Genomic DNA, 16,746 nt, shown 5'->3' with positions numbered 1-16,746 from the left:
ACCCAGGCAGGCCAGGGTTAACTATAGAGAAACAGTAGGCTGAGGGAACGTTGGTGGCAATCCACGCTGTGCTTCGCAATCGAGATGCGAGGAAGCCATTTCTCGAGGGAAACAGCCCTGCAGCTGCTATCAATGCGGTACACGTCGCGGCGTCGTCGTCGAAAAAAGAAACAACTCCACGTGCTACCCCGGGCTCGCCACCGCCACCGAACCCTCCTTCTCGCCCTCCTTCTCGCTGCCTTCTCACAGCATCTATAGAACCCGAGCTTTACCTTTACTTCCCTTTCAGATTTATATATGCACGGTACATGGCGTAGTATGCAAGCGATGCACGTTCCGGCTCCACCGTCGTCGCGTGCGAATTCCGATCTACAGCCGCCATCTTCTGCATTGACACGTACAGTCTGGTAAACTTAGATCTTTTTTTTTCCACAGTGGAATGGCAACCCCGCGGGTATAGAATAGAGCACGGACAACATCTACGCACATGGCGGTAGGAGACTACTACTCGGCTCCGCAGAATCGATCCGCGAGAGGAATCGGTTTCGTTAGCCGATCAATTTCGATTATGCTTAAGGTCGATGAGAACTTGAACATCAAGATGGGGGAGCGGTGGGCCAATAGTTGCAATGCGTTACAAGTGCGCGAGCGGGAGCGGAGGATGTGGAACACGAGGGAAACGGCGAGAGAGACTCTCGACTTAGAACTAAGTTTTAATTTTAGCGTCTCTACGGACATTTCTTTTCCGTTCCTTGCGTTTTTACGTAAATGCGAAGCATTTCTTTGCGTATACTGCAAGCGCTTTTGGCGTGCATCTATCCAGCCGCCTACGTCTGGGTGCACTCGAAATCCCCCCCTCCCCCCTAGCTTGGGGTAAACCAAAATTAGTACAGGGGGGTAAGGTGGCTTCACGAATACGACTCGCTTGGTCGTGACATGAATAATGTCACAATTCCGTCGCTCACGTCACCAAACACTTACCTTAAGACCGAGGCACATACCCGCGGGCGATCATCTGCCACTGGTGATTGACACTTCATATGTACCCAGGAACAGTGATAACACAAAAGTAATTTTAACGCGTGACCGTTTAGAAAAAATCTGACATCAGCTGCATTAATTCTACAAATATAAAAAAAAGAATCGTCAAGGTTTCAGCAAGAATCAAACCTACGCATTGTGCGTGGCAACCAAGTATTCTACCTCAGAGACACGCCAGATTTCACAACTGCTTTTCAAATAAACAGAAGCGTCGATTGGGGATGCAGTGATGGCTATCCATTTTTATAAACGTTCTAAATATGTACTTCTACGACAGAGCCATGACGTCGAGTTAAGATCAACTGTAGTTATGGCCAATTCAGTAAAGGTGATTGACAATTTATATGAGCCATAGAACAGCGCAAACAGACATGGGTAATTTTAACTCGAGAGTGTAAAAAAACAACAGTTGATCTCCGAGAAGTGAATTACGACGAGTGGGCGAAGATTTCGGTCCGATAATGTCCGTTATGCCTGCGTCGAAGTTTCTGACTATAAGGACGGACGCACGGACGGACGGACAGATAGACGTATGCATGGATTCACCAACGCTGGGCCCACGGACGGATCAATAGATAGATGAACTGACGCACGATTGTACGGACGAACAGATGAATGGACGGATATATGGACGCGCGGACGAATGCAGCGACGGACAGATGCTTGGAAAGAATAACAGTATCGGAGTCGGCAGTGCTTTTCGAATGAATAGAGTATATTGTTCGCAAAACGCATATTGTGGTTAAACTGCTGGCTATCTAATCTTATAAAAGGTACAACTTACGCACTCCTATCACACACCCATGACGTCGTGTTAACTACAGTTGTAATGAAGCGTCATCTGCTTAAGCTAATTTTTCTAGCAGCGTTCAGGGCCGCCATTCCTCAGTTGCACACCAACTCGATGCCCGTTTTGAGTTGCATGACCTTAAAGCGGCTTTAGCTAAAATGCGCAGGGGTACAGCTCCGGGGCTGGACCGCATAACAGTAAAGCTGTTGGCAAACCTCCCTGGCACAGCCTACCTCCATTTACTGGAATACATGAACGAGATCTGGGACGGCCGTGCGCTCCCTTCCGAATGGAAAACGTCACTTGTGACTTTTATCCCCAAAGCAGGCAAGGCCGTGAATACGGAAAATCTGAGGCCCATATCACTGACTTCGTGCGCGGGCAAGCTTATGGAGACGATGGTACGGGATCGCCTCTCCCCATACCTTGAGCGCAAAAGCTTCTTTGCAGACACCATGTTTGGGTTTCGCCCACACATGTCTGCACAGGACGTCCTTCTCCAGCTCCATAGGGCCGTCATACAGTCCATAACTATGCAACACAATGATAAAGCCATCCTCGCCCTTGATCTGAAGGGGGTTTTCGACAATGTTAAACACAGCAGCATCCTGGCTAACTTGAGTTCCATCGATTGCGGGGCTAAGGCCTTCGCATATGTCAGAGATTTTCTCTTTAAACGACAGGCACTTCTTCGGATCGAGGACGAGGAATATGGCCCGTACATTATGGGAACACGGCGTACCCCACAGGGAGCAGTGTTATCACCGCTCCTTTTCAACCTTGCCATGATGCGCCTTCCAAACGAATTGGCCAGGGTGGAAGGCACACAACACGCAGTATATGCCGATGATATTACAATCTGGACCACTGAAGGGAGCCTTGGTGAAATGCAGGAACGCCTTCAGCAGGCCGCATCCCTAGTCGAGGCGTATGCCAACGATTGTGGACTCCAATGTGCTCCAAACAAATCAGAGCTTCTGCACGTTAGAGCGAAGCCAAGAGTTAAGTCAGCCATACACATCTTACTGTCTGGGGTTCCCATCAGAAAGGTGGAGGAGCTCCGGATTCTGGGCCTGTTCATTCACCACAGACTCAGACCGGACTCCACTATAGCGAAACTCAAGAGAAGAGGCGAACAGGTAGGGCGCATGATCCACCGCGTTTCCAACAAGCGGGGTGGTCTGCGGGGCAGGGACGCGCTTCGGCTCGCGCATGCCTTCGTGACTAGCCGGATCTTCTACGTCGTCCCATACCTTCGCACTAACAAGCAAGAAGACGAAAGAATAGATGCCATCATTCGTAAGGCTACTAAACGAGCTCTGGATCTCCCGGTGGCCACTTCCAACGCCAAACTGAGGGCGTTAGGTGTGCTCAGCTCCTACCAGGAGTTGCGGGAGGCCCACCTTATGAATCAATATACGCGGCTCGTGCAGACCACTCCCGGGCGCCGCCTGCTGAACCGCTTACATATACAGCACAGTTGCACTGCAGAGGAGGCGAAGCGTATTCCGGAACTGTGGCGGCATATGCTCTCGGTCTCTCCACTCCACAGCAACATGGATAAACACACGCACGAAAGCAGAAGACAGGCGCGGGCTCGGACGCTTGAGAGGCAACACGGCTCCCGACCTAATGTATTCTACGTAGATATAGCAGGGCCTTCGCCCACGGGATTTTACACGGCCTGTGTAGTTCACCGGGAAAAGCATGTCAATGGGCTCTCGTTCCGAGCACAAAATCCAGAGCGCGCTGAGCAAGTCGCGATAGCGCTTGCTGCTGCGGACCCCAACTCGAAAGTTATCACCACGGACTCCCGGAAAGCATGTGCTCATTACTTGGTAGGAGAGATATCCCCCCTAGCCAGCCAAATTCTAAAACGGGCTCTCGCTGATCCAGCCCCGAAACGCATCGTATGGGCTCCTGGCCATCAGGGCTTACGAGGTAATGAGGCCGCTGACGCAGCCGCCCGAGCGCTTACCCACCGGGCTCCTCACCTTGGTTCTTATGACTCGGAGGCCAATACACCGCTGCTGCGGTTCAAAGAAATTCTGACCTATTATCGCGACACTCACCGCCTTTACCCGGCTCCTGCAAAGGGGCTGAGTAAGGCGGAAGAGCGAACTCTAAGGCGCCTGCAGACAGGTACTCTACTCTGTCCTGCAATCCTAAAACATTTCGATGCGAACACAGATGGGCGGTGCCCACACTGTGGGGAGACGTGTGATATCTTCCACATGGTATGGGCATGTCCGGAAAATCCCCACCTACCCTCTTCCCTACCCCTTCCCGAGAGGCATGGGAGACTGCCCTCCTCAACTGCTCATCACTAGAGTCTCAACGGGCTCTGGTGAGACGGGCACGAGTAGGGGCCTCGTCATGCGGTGTCCCGGACTAAGGACGCCGACCATGTAGCGCGGTCATGCTTTGTCCCCGTACCTCTCTCTTTTATAATAAATGTTTTTAATCATCATCCTCAGTTGCACAAGCGCTACATATAAAGCTTACTGCTTGCAGTGTTGCTAATATCCATTTTGCTGCTGCCATTTGCACGCAACCGTAAGCATGTGATTGTTCAACATGTGTCTGGGCGTACGACATTCCTATATATCTTTGGCGTCAATTTGTAACATATCGCGCAAAAAAAAACAAAAAAAACTACAGCCCAGTTCTCTACTCGCCGCATGCTTCGCATAACATAGGGTCTAACTCATTGCCTGACAAAGGGAGGACCCCTCCCGAAACTGTTGGGAAATTATATATCCTTGTTGACAACGCTCCCGTTGTGTTATATTCCATATATTCACGATGACAAACTGGCCCATTGAAATATTACTCTCAGTATATATATATTTACGACGCACTGCTGTGTGTTTCTAATGAGCGGTGCTTGATAGTCCTGGGAAACAACATCCTTCATAATAGTGTTCTGCAATTATTTTACTGGGTCTGAAGACCTGTCCTGTATAGTAAGGAGAGTCACTTTTGATAAAAAGTTGTTTTCGTCGAAAAGAGTGTTTGTGGCAATGTTTTTTTCGGTTATGACTGAGCGACGTTGCTACCACCAAGAAACGGTGCCACGTCTGTAAATCTGATAAATCTGTAATAGCATTAGCACAGAAAACGGGCAGGAATGGAAAGGGAAGTGGCAGGACAGACGGTAAGCTTTAAACTAAGTTTAATGCTGTTTCCTTTCCGAGCAAAGCTTGTTACGATGGCGGCGGGATTTCGGTTTCCACGGTGGCGTTATGCGCGAACAGCCAGGCGCCGCGAGGGCGCCTAAATACGGTCATCGAAGACGCGCCGACCAAAAGCGTATTCGTAGGCGCAGTTTTTCACCCATTTATGCTATCTCTAGCCGTCTGTTTTTTGACAGCGATATAAATATAAAAGAGAAGATGTACAGAGAGGCACAGACATTGCAAGAAAAAAGGAAACAGAGAGAAGGAAAGAGAAAAGCAAAGAAAAAAAGAAAAAGAAAGATGAGTTTGAGCTTATATAGTTTATTTACCACGTACAGTTGTACGGTAAGTGGCCGGGACAGAGAAAAAAAGCTGTATAAAACAGCTTGACAAAGCCCCATATCCCTATGGCAACTGTGGCAACAAAAACGGCAAAATCAAATTAAACACAGGACAGTTTAAACCAGCAATGCATATGCTTTGCATCAGACCAAATAATTTAAACAAACTATACTAACAAAAAACGCACATGCTATACATCAATAGAAAGAAGTAATCAAACAGAAAATAATACTGCACACAAATTAATAAACATATTTAAAATAAAAATATTAGAAAGCATACAAACATTTTCATAATTAATTCCTAATTTATGTAGTATATTCGGCAAGCAAGTACTCTATGTCTGAAAGGAGATAGGAGAAAAGAACTAAAGAAATAAAAGAGAAATAAAGAAGTGTATTTACCGGTAGAAGAAAGGCCTCTGACCTTTGAATCTTTGTTGATTTCTTGTTTTAAGTAGTCATTTTTTGGCTTTATACACTTTTTATAACTAATATCTATTCTTGCCAGAGTTGGTAACGCTTTAAGGCCCCGACCTGTGTACCTGCCCACTTGTTTTGTAAAAGCGCGTCAGAGGCACTTTAAAGATATTTAAATCAAAACACGGAATAAAAAAAACAGAAAGTGACGCGTCTCATTGTTTCTTTGTTTGTTACATTCGGTGAAAACCTATATACAGTGAAGTCCAGAGAACATATTGTCTGAAATTATTAAGGTTAAAATTCTTATTTCGGCATGCTTACATATGCACACACTTATGCACACTATAGCGTACAAAAGAAACGACTACAACGTTAGCTGCGCGGTCAGGCGTACCATCGTACGCGATGGTATCAACGGGTGACCCACTGTCCACTTATCCACAAAGTCCTCGAAATTCAGTATTTAGTCCATTGCCAGTAACTAATAATTGATAGTATTTGATAAAAAAATAGAATAGTTTGCGCAGCCTTCATTATTATAACGCTAACTACCGTTTATGTTGAACTACGGATATTTAAAAAAAGTTTAACCTGTCGAGCAATGGAAAACAAAAACAAGTAAAAAATAATACCTCTATACATGAGCCCATCCTACCACACCGAGTCATAAAAGACCGAAAAGTTAAGCAATATTGATCAGATTCTTCATCGTAACTAGCACAGATTGGCTGGGAGCACAAGAAAAGCGCCGAAATTTTGAACGCACGCAGCTAAGCGTTAAGAGCTGATGCGCATACCGACAGCACAACAGAAACCGCATCAAACGAGGTACAGCAAAGCTACACTTCGGAACTCTTTTGCATAATGTAGAACACTGAGGACACGGACACGAACGTAAAAAAAAAATACGAAGCTGCAATCTTTCTTTAGTTGTTATCACGACCAACGTAGACCCTCACCTGTAACACACACTATGCGTTTCACTTTGCTGGTCGAGTACAAATATTGGACAGAGGTGATTAAAATTCAACCATTTCAGTCTCTCATTACGAAGTACCCTTAAAGCGCAGGGTTCTCGTGTCAGATTTGCTTTACTTTGCACGGTAAATGGCTCTATGCACTCTGTCTCCACCATTGGGGTAAAATAAATGAATGACCTTCCTCACCACATCACTTCTATCGCCACCTCAACTGGCTTCACGGATGCATTAACAAGGTTTTTTTTTCTGAACAGTTTCGTAATTTTTTTCCTGTTTATATTGTATACCCTACCCCTCATGTAACACCCCTGCGGGATCTTTAAATTCATTCATTCATTCATTAATTTATTGTACCCTCAGGGCTTTACAGCATTGCAGAGGGGAACGGCCACTGACGAACAATGTTAAAGAAAAGAACACATAGACAAGACACTAGAACATTATTAAACACTGGAAAGCAACTATTATCAACTGCAACTATGTTAAACAGCCAGTAGATTATACAAGAAAACTAACAACAAAATCAAACGTTTACATTTCCAACACCAAGTATGTTATCGAGCGATGTTTTAAAACTGCAAGGCGAGGTGATGGATGCAACTGATTGTGGGAGGTGGTTCCAATCTTTGCAAGTTTTAGGCAGGAATGAGTGGGAATATGTTGATGTCTTGAAGCGAGGAACAGCAACTTTCTGCGCATGGTTAGTACGAGTTGAAATGTATGACGGTGGGGTTATTAAAAGTGAACGCAGAAGGGAGTTGTTGTAAATTTTGTGGAAGAGCACGAGACGGGATATCTTACGGCGTGTAGCGAGTAAAGGAATGTTAATAATTGATTTCATGTTTGTTACGCTAGCGGTACGGCGATAATCTGATAATATAAATCTAACAGCGCGATTCTGAATGCTCTCAAGTTCGTTAACTAAAGTGATATTACCTGGGTCCCATATCGATGACGCGTATTCCAAATGCGGACGAACGTACGTAATGTAAAGAAGCTTTTTTAAATCAACAGGGGCCATGTAAAAGTTTCTTCGCATGAATCCTAGAACCCGGTTTGCCTTACATGTGACAGAGTTGATATGATGTTTCCAAGATAGGTTGTTAGCAATATGGACACCAAGGTATTTATAAGAGGGGACGGGATCGAGTACGGCGCTGTTAAGGAAATAATTTGGACATGCGGTAGTATTACGTGATATGCGCATAGACTTGCATTTCGGAACATTTAATTCCATTTGCCATAATTTACACCAGTTAAGCACGTTAGTCAAATCTGTTTGGAGGGTAGTGATGTCATTATTATTAGATATTTGGCGATAAATTACACAATCATCCGCGAATAGGCGCATTGTTGAAGAAATATTGTTAGTCAAGTTGTTAATGTAAATTAGGAACAGCAATGGCCCAAGGACCGACCCCTGTGGCACCCCGGAGCGAACTGGTGTAGTAGACGAGTCGAAATTATTAGCCGATACGTATTGGGAGCGGTTAGTAAGAAAGCTACGGATCCAAGCGAGCACATATGAGTCAATGTTTAATAGGCTTAGTTTATGTAGTAGTAGGAAGTGTGTTACTTTATCAAAGGCTTTGCTGAAATCTAGAAAGATGCAGTCAGTTATTGTTCCAGAGTCAAGGGATATGTGTAAGTCATTAGTAAAAAGTAGAAGCTGTGTTTCACACGAATACTGTTTTCGGAAGCCATGCTGAGCAGGTGTAAAGAAATCATTGTCTTGAAGAAACTTGATAAGGTGAGAGTAAATGACATGTTCTAAAATTTTACATGGTACTGATGTGAGAGAGATGGGACGAAAGTTACCTGGATCGTGGGTTGTTCCAGACTTATGTAAAGGTACCACCCTATTAATTAACCAGTCATTAGGAAGCACTGCCGTAAGAAGAGACTGTGTGAATATTCGTTCAAGGATTAGAGATGAATACTCTGCCGTGTGTGAATATTCGTTCAAGGATTAGAGAAGAAAACTCTGCCGTGTTTTTCAAGAATTTTGTGGTGATACCATCGCAGCCGCATGAAGATGAAATCTTTAGTTTATTGATGATGGACCGTATTCCTTCCGAGCTAATGACAATGATGTCCATTAAGGGAAAATTAAACGGCTTTGCAAGAAGTATGTCATTACTACTGAATGGTTCAGAGAAAGTTTCAGCAAAAGTACGGTTAAGTAAACATGCACACTGATGATCCGGAATTACATTACCTTGGGATATTAAAGACAGGTTGTTATGCATGTTACCTCGTGCAATGTTCCAAAGTTGTTTGGGATTTTTTTTGCAGCACTGATGGTAAGGTTCTGTTAAAAAAATGGTAAATTTAGCTACTTTTAGTTCACCTAAGTAGGTAGCAGCTCTAGATTTGTAAGCTAGCCATCGAGCCGAAGACTGGGATGTCCTCGCAGCTCTAAACAGTCTTCTTGCGGTTAGAGAGCCTATTTAAGTGTCGGTTGTACCAGGGAGAATTAGTATCGCAGTACACATTTCTTACCGGAATATATTTATTTGTTAGTTCCAAAATTTTACTTCTAAATAGGTTCCAGTTATCTTCTGCAGTGCGTTCAAAACTTGCAGGGAAAAAAGTATTTAAGAAAGAGCATAATTTAGTATTTATGGTGTTAAAGTCAGCTCTGTTATAATCTCTGATCATTTTAAAACGGTTGGATGAGTGCAAACGTGGAAACAATAGAAAAAAATGAATTATGTCGTGATCAATTGACCCAGGCAGCAGTGTTAACGGGGACACAAGATCTCGAGATGACGTCAACACGAGATATAGAAGTGATGATGTAGTCGAGGTGACACGTGTGGGATGCTGAACTAATTGTGATAGCCCAAAGTCATTGCAAATCAAAAAAAATTCGATAGATTCAGATGACGTTGCCATAGAGCACTGGTAAGTGTCTGACCACTGAATGTCCGGGAAGTTAAAATCGCCTAAAAGAATAATAGTCGCACCTGGGAAACGAAAAGTAATCTGGTTTAAGCAGTCATGAAAATAATCGCAAAAGTTCGATGGGCTGGATGGGGGTCGGTAAGAAACTGCAAATATTAGGTTTTTAAAGCCAGTACAAATACAACACCATACCGATTCTAAGTCGGTGAGAACAGGAACAAGGAAACATTCAATGTCATCTTTAATCGCAAGTAGAACGTCACCACCTCGTCACTCATATCTGTCACAGCGAAAGACCTTGTAACGTTGTTCACATTTTAATAATTCGGCATCAGAGACTGTATTCGACAACCACGTTTCAGTTAGAGCGACAATACCAGCGTCAGAATCATTCATCAGGCCACACAAGTCATCACTTTTTGACAAAAAGCTACGTATGTTAGTACTTAGTACGGAGAGAGTACCGCCCCCTGCATGACCCTAACTTAGATCACTTTGCGGCATACGGCCAGACCGGAGTCGACGCGGGGAGGCAGCATGACTATTTGCGGTTCTGTGTGTGGAGTTGCTGATGTTTTCGTCGTTACTTACAGCGTCGCTAACATTTGCGCTATCTCCTACGTTATTACTGGCCGGGGAACTTTTTCTTGTGGATGGACCGATGACGTACACTGCTTTAGTGGTTTTATTATAGCCGTAGCATTTTCCCTTGGCGAAAAGTTTCGTGTGTTGAAGATTGAACGGAACATGCAGTTCTTTGCCATATTCGTACAGAGCCTTTCTCGTATCACGCGTAGTTGCACAAAAGTCCTCACTCATAGAAACATTGAAGCCTTTTAGTAAGAAGCGTATATCAAAAACGGTTTGTTTTGTTTTGTAGGCCGAAAATTTTACGATAAGAGGGCGGTTCCGACTACTAGAGAATTTGCCAATTCTATGCGCAAGTAAAACGAATGAATGAATGAATGAATCAATGAATGAATGAATGAATGAATGAATGTGTGAATGAATAAATGACGTTACCATAAACCAGTGTTGCAAGTTGCTGACGAGCAAACGAGCGTGTACTCATAAAAAAAAGAGGGGGAGCTTCCGATGGAGGCGGAAATGTTGTAGGCCCGTGTACTCAGATTTGGGTGCACGTTAAAGAACCCCAGGAGGTCGAAGTTTCCGGAGCCGTCCACTACGGCGTCTCTCATAATCATATAGTGGTTTTGGGGCGTTAAACCCCACAAATCAATCAATCAAAATAAATTAAAAAAAGGGAGCCCGAAAGAAGCGGGAACGTTCGTGGATTTTTTCATTGTTCAAAATTTTTTATTTCATTTTGATAAAAGATCTCGCTCAAGTAGGAAGGGCAGTTTAAAAAAAAATAACTAAATTCTTTCGTACAGCAAAAATATTCGCAAATATGAACGTAAGCACGTATATATCTACTTCCTAACGTAATCTGCAGGAAAGCATCCATTCGGTTGAATGCACGTTTGCTAGCGTAAAAATAACGTTATCCATGGATTCAGCCAACGTATGGCTGCTTGAGCCACACTAAACCATAGGAGCGCACATGGGGGAAGCTGCCCCCCCCCCCCCCCCCTCCGCTAGTCACCTAAAAGGGGTGGGAGAAAATCTGTCCCATACATTGACTCAGTAAGACGAAAGGGGGGTCAGGGGTGGCGCGGCGACGACCCTATGTACTCAACTAATAAGTCATCACCAAACGTGCTATAATCAGAAGATAGACGTACATTTGTGAAAGTGATGATTACCAAAACAACTATATTAGCAAGAAAAGTTCAAACATTCCCCCTACATGCTCAGAAATAAAAAGCGCGACAAATGACTCGAATATTCAACAACCAGCTCGGCGAATAAGGGAGCGTATTCTGCTTATTATATATGGGGCTGGAGAATCTGCTATTAACTCATACTGTGCCCACAAACAACCACAACTGTTTTAGCTACATTCGCTCTCCTCGCTTGCTTGGTTTCTCTTTATGTTATTGCGTGCTTTTCGAGGATAGAGTGAAGCCCAGCTGGCTATGCACAACCTGCCTTAACCGTCCCATAGAAAGGAACCTACGCGTTACTTGCACGAGAAGCGTAAATTCCTGCTGCGCCGGTGCATTAGCGCGTAGGTCATGCGGGTAACACAGCGCTGTAGACTTGAACTTCTGATCCGTGTGCCTCTATTCAGCGCCATAATTCAGGCTCTTTTCGCAAAACCCCTACTTCATCAACCTGTTTCTTTAATGTTGCCCATGTGTTCTCTATCTTGACTTTGTCACCAAGTGCATATTGCAAAATCTGCGCTCTTCGCTTGAGCTCTCAACCATGTAGGAGCGGAAAATGCGTAGGGGCCACAAGATATAAGGTAGGCTTTGAATTTTCCCAAAATTTGTGACTGCATGCAGTAGAACTGCACCCTACGTGTCATTAGCTGATTTCGGAAGAAGCTGAAAGTCTGAATTCGAGGCCGCCGTCTAAATCAGCTGGAACATTATACTTTTTCTGCGTGTCTCGTAGTTTGAAACTTATGAGGCTGGCTCTGAATGCCTGAGAGTGGCATCTTGTATAAACATGCCTTCGGAATAAAAGACAATATTAAAAAGAACGCATTTTAAACAGTACTAAAAAGAACACTCTCTATACGCAGACGCGCATAGAGCGAAATTACTAACTTATGGTGCATGTGCATTCGCAATCCCCCACTTTGGCACTGTCCTCAAACTTCGAACGCAACATGCAGCAAGGCAATGTTACGCGAACAAGAAAGTTTCGTCGTATGCGCAAGAAACAAATCTGTACATCGCCAATAACCGTATCGACTAAAAAAAAAGAGGAGGGAAATCTAGCGCAAAAAAAAAAAACATCGTCACCCATGTCTTTTCCCTCAATCTGCTCTCCTGAGACCGTTCATCCTCGTTTTCTTGGTTCAACATCATCCCACAGAGTCCTCCGATGTGTGCCGAAATAAGTACAAGACGCTCGGGCTATAGCGCCCATTCTATGGTCAAGCGACGCGGTCGGTTTGTTCTGGCAATTGCTTCGAAGCCTACCATGCACTATAAGAGAAACCTAATGAAGAACGATTCCATTAAAAACCACAAGAAAAGCGAAAACGACCACACCGAAAGCGACGCCACGAAACCGAGGTCACTGGAGGCACTGCGCCAGTGAACAAAATTGAGAGAAAGCACCGCACGCACTCACGCAAGCACACTAGTTCTTCGAAGTGCAAAAATAAACGTATTTAGCGCAAAGATTAGATGTCGCAGTGTAACAATCGGCTGTTGAACCTGCATCCAAAGAAGAACCAAGTATTTCGGAACTCTTTGTCCACCCAACTGTAATCGTTACTTGGTTCATGCGCGTTTACTATCCTCAAAAGCCATATCTCGGCACTTTACTGTCATGCTATGACAATGTGACGCTCAGGCGCGCATGGCACTCGCGGCCTGGAAAAGCCGCCGTCGCGGTGGCGATAACGCAATTACGCGAGAAGGAGGAGGACAAGCACAACAAGAGAGAAGGCAGCGTGGTTAAATAAGCACATTTCCGGCTTGCTACCCTACGTGAGAAAGTTTACAATTAAGTCAGTGGGGCAGAAATGCTTACCAAGCATGCGATTTTTTGCTTACAGTGAAGAGACGAATGCAGCCGTAAAACGGCCGCTTTTCACGAATAGGTGCTTAGATTGGTTTGGTGTGGTTGACTGTGGCGCAAAATATAATTCGAGAAGGAGAGAGACGAGGGATAGTTCACTTTCTTCTCTCCTCTGCCACCCCCTTTATTTAAGAAAACTATATTGCACCGCAGTCGAACATACCTATACACGACTGGAACCCTTCCTTCGGCTGCAAAATGTAGGTCACTCGTCGCTTATAAGCGAAACAAAAACGCAAGAACAAATAAGACTGCAACCCCGCGACGCAGTACTAAAAATGACTGACCAGTCGACGTTGTGCGCTCTGCGACGAAATGCTTGCTCCGCGGTACGACGGCGACGAGGATGACTTGCCCGCCCCTTGCAGTAGTAGCAGTAGCAGCGGCCCGGGGTCTGGCTGGCTTGCTGCCCCCGGCGTTGACGGTTTAACTCCGAGAAGCGGGGGAGTGAGAGCGAGCCGGCGCGTTTCAGCAACGGCGTACGACGGGCAGAGCGCGCGGCGCGCTGCCCTTGCGGCCGGCGCGGCTTCGTCTGTTTGCCTGCAGCGGCAAGGCATCCAAGCGGCGCGCGCTACAACCCTCCATTCGGTGGCTCCGCAGTGCGTCCGAGTGCCAGCGCCAAGGCGCAACAGGCGAACGCCGCCGCCGGCTTTTCTTTCTTTCCTCTACTTTCTTCTCCTCTTCTCTGTTCTTGGCTTTCGGAACCCTCGGAGCTGCAGCCGCCGACTGGAGCTCGCGCTCCGTAATGAGAGAGGAGGCAGGGATGAGTCGGTAGAGCGTTCAGTTGACCCTCTCGCATCCGAGTTGGAAAGCGATACTAGGTGGAACGGAAGCGGAGAAACGCCGCTACGCGCGTTTAGAGCGCTGCTGTCGCATGCGCGTTTTGAGAACCTTTGCGTTTTTCGTGCGTATTTTTTCGTACGGCGCCTTACTGATGCATGTTGTGGCGCATGTGGATGGTAATGCTATAAAGGGAACATGTTCACGTCCTTGGCTTGTCTGTCGGCATGTGCAAGGGCATTTTTATCAGATTAAGGTTTCCTGGTAACGTGCCTACGATCTAAAAAAGTTAAAGGTTCATGTTAGAAGTCACAAGACTTGCGGGGGTGGGGATATTGAAATCTATTATGAAGTTCGATTTGTTATTCGCATTAGAGCTGTGCACACATGAACATACAAAAGGAGGCCGGGGTCAGACTCTCGGGCTTTCTCGATGTGAACTCCAGATCAAGCTCATCATTAGAAGAGTGGCGCCTTCGTATACAGTTGAATTGGCTGAAATAAAAGAGGTCGCACATGCATTACAAAACTCTAGTTTGCACACGAACACTAGCAAACATGCTGCAGGAAGTAACAGCGGCTCTACCGTGACGACACTTCTCCACGGAGAAAGCAATAAAACCTCAATGAGGAAAGGCGTAAAACGGAAAGATACGATCACTTTAGTGCATGTAACACGTGTGAACAGGAGATTTTCAGAGAACTTGGTTGGTAAAAGACACGAATAAGTAGTAAGAGAAAATTTGTTTGAAAATGTTCAACCTGCAACTTGCAAATTGCGACGTAACAGCGGCCTAAATCAACGGATCCTCAGAACTTTCCGAAACTTATAACCATCGACTTACAGAATTCATGCCTGCTCATGTTGATATTGCCCTGCGAAATCGCATGACGTTCTATACTTGCACATCTTATGAGTTCAGAGGTTAACGGCTGTTGTGGCATGGCTGAAAAAAAAATCGAGCAGCGAGTGGCTGTACCAAAGCTGCAGTATTGCGACCAGAGTGGTCATTTGCGACCTGTAACTTGACAACTAACTTGGTCGCGCGACCAGGGGTGATCACAAGTGGGTAGAAGCCTTCACATATGGTTCGATGACGTAATCGCTTGCTGACGAACGCAAGGGGGTATATCGTCACTGATGATTACTGAACAGCACAATCAAATCATAGCGGTGGTACTGAGTACTATAGGGGAAAAAATACTGATGCATTGCCTAACAAGAAAGTCTTGGTTTAGAAACTAGTTTAGCAGGAGAACCATGGTTTAGATTAAGTAGAAGGATATTGAGAGGGATTAAAAGATGCTCAAAGCACTGAAGTGACTGAATAGAGGGGCACAGAGGCCACGCAGCCGATGGGGGTAACTCTTATAAGAGGTATGTTGCTCACACAAAGAACACACGATTTATTTACATATTTACAGAGTGAACAAGCTAGGCGTACAGGTGTGCATTTAGACCGGAGACGACATGGCCTAGGCGAAGGCCCGAGAGAGAGAGCCTCGACCGTACACGCGGAGCGCTATTTATATCCCTTGCACTGCCGATTATAACAGCAGTGAGCACAGATACGAACCATAAGACTGAAATAACCAGACGAATGAGAATGGGATGGCGCACACTTAGCAGCTGTTCAGACATCATGAATACCCGTTTACCCTCCCTGTCCTTCCTTTCTCATTCCTCCTCCGTTTACTATTATCCCTAAAGACAAAAGTGTATAGCTGCTGCCTGTTAGCGATACTGATTACCTTGCCCGCTGAAATCTTCAAACCTACGACAAAGGTTCAGCTTAAACGTAGGACGACACTACGAGCCCGAGCAAGAGAAACTATAAGCGTAACCCTAGAGGACAACATGCAAGCAGAGCAGTTAATGACAAACACAACTTGGTCGAAATAAAGAGGAAGAAATGGGCATGGGCATGGTATGAGCGAGACAGCTCACTTAGAAAACAAAATTGATTCTATGAGGAGGCCAGCGTTGGAGGGGACCATACAGTCATCCATCTGTATTAGATTAGACTTTTGGGAGTTCTTATTTATACTGAGCAAAAAACCAATGAACAGATTATACCTTCATGGCGTAAACTGCGAGGTAGCTTTCTCCTCACGCAGCACGATCTCTCACAAGGAGCGTAGAAGGGAGATGACGTCACTATTACGTCACTGTTTTCGTCGTTGTGTTGCATTTTCTCTTTTGAATAGCCCTGAAGGCATTCGTTTCTGTGACATCGGCAAATGATCCCTTTATTTGTTTCTCAGGTTATTTCTTAAAGCCAATTCACCTTTCCATTCTGTCCTAATTTTTGTTACCTACTCAGGCTCAATGCTAAGTGATGGCTACAACAACTTGACAATGTCTGTCCCAAAAACGCGTCTTTCTAGGTTAGTCAGTTAACAAAGTGTTCTGCCATTGTTATTTACTCGTATTATAGGTCGGGAGGGGGGTATAATTATGAAAAAAGGTATAATAAAGTAAAACAGAGTAGCGCTGCTTGATGCAGACCTAGTGTCGCTCTTCTTCAAAGACTGCTGTACCTGAACCTAAATTAGGTACGCTTGTCTTAAAAAAACCCTTCATGAGCCCTAACAATATGCTGTGCGCACAACCTATAATGAAAAAAATTAAGCTCACTTGG

At 45.1% G+C, this 16,746-nt stretch overlaps 1 protein-coding gene across 2 annotated transcripts in view; it reads right to left on the bottom strand.

Annotated features, from left to right (window-relative positions):
• LOC119179251 (glutamate receptor ionotropic, NMDA 2B-like) overlaps positions 1-13,841 on the bottom strand; it is a 207,174-nt gene extending 193,333 nt beyond the window's left edge. The window contains exon 1 of one of the 2 annotated variants that reach the window (XM_075869078.1): positions 13,612-13,841. The gene's annotated coding sequence lies outside the window, so the exon portion shown is untranslated. The remainder of the gene's footprint in view (positions 1-13,611) is intronic. The other variant, XM_075869079.1, reaches the window with a different exon arrangement.
• Between the last annotated feature and the right edge of the window lie 2,905 nt (positions 13,842-16,746).

Source organism: Rhipicephalus microplus, chromosome 7 (assembly GCF_043290135.1).
Source record: "Rhipicephalus microplus isolate Deutch F79 chromosome 7, USDA_Rmic, whole genome shotgun sequence".
NCBI lineage: Eukaryota > Metazoa > Arthropoda > Arachnida > Ixodida > Ixodidae > Rhipicephalus > Rhipicephalus microplus.
This window is presented reverse-complemented; position numbering and strand designations above follow the sequence as displayed.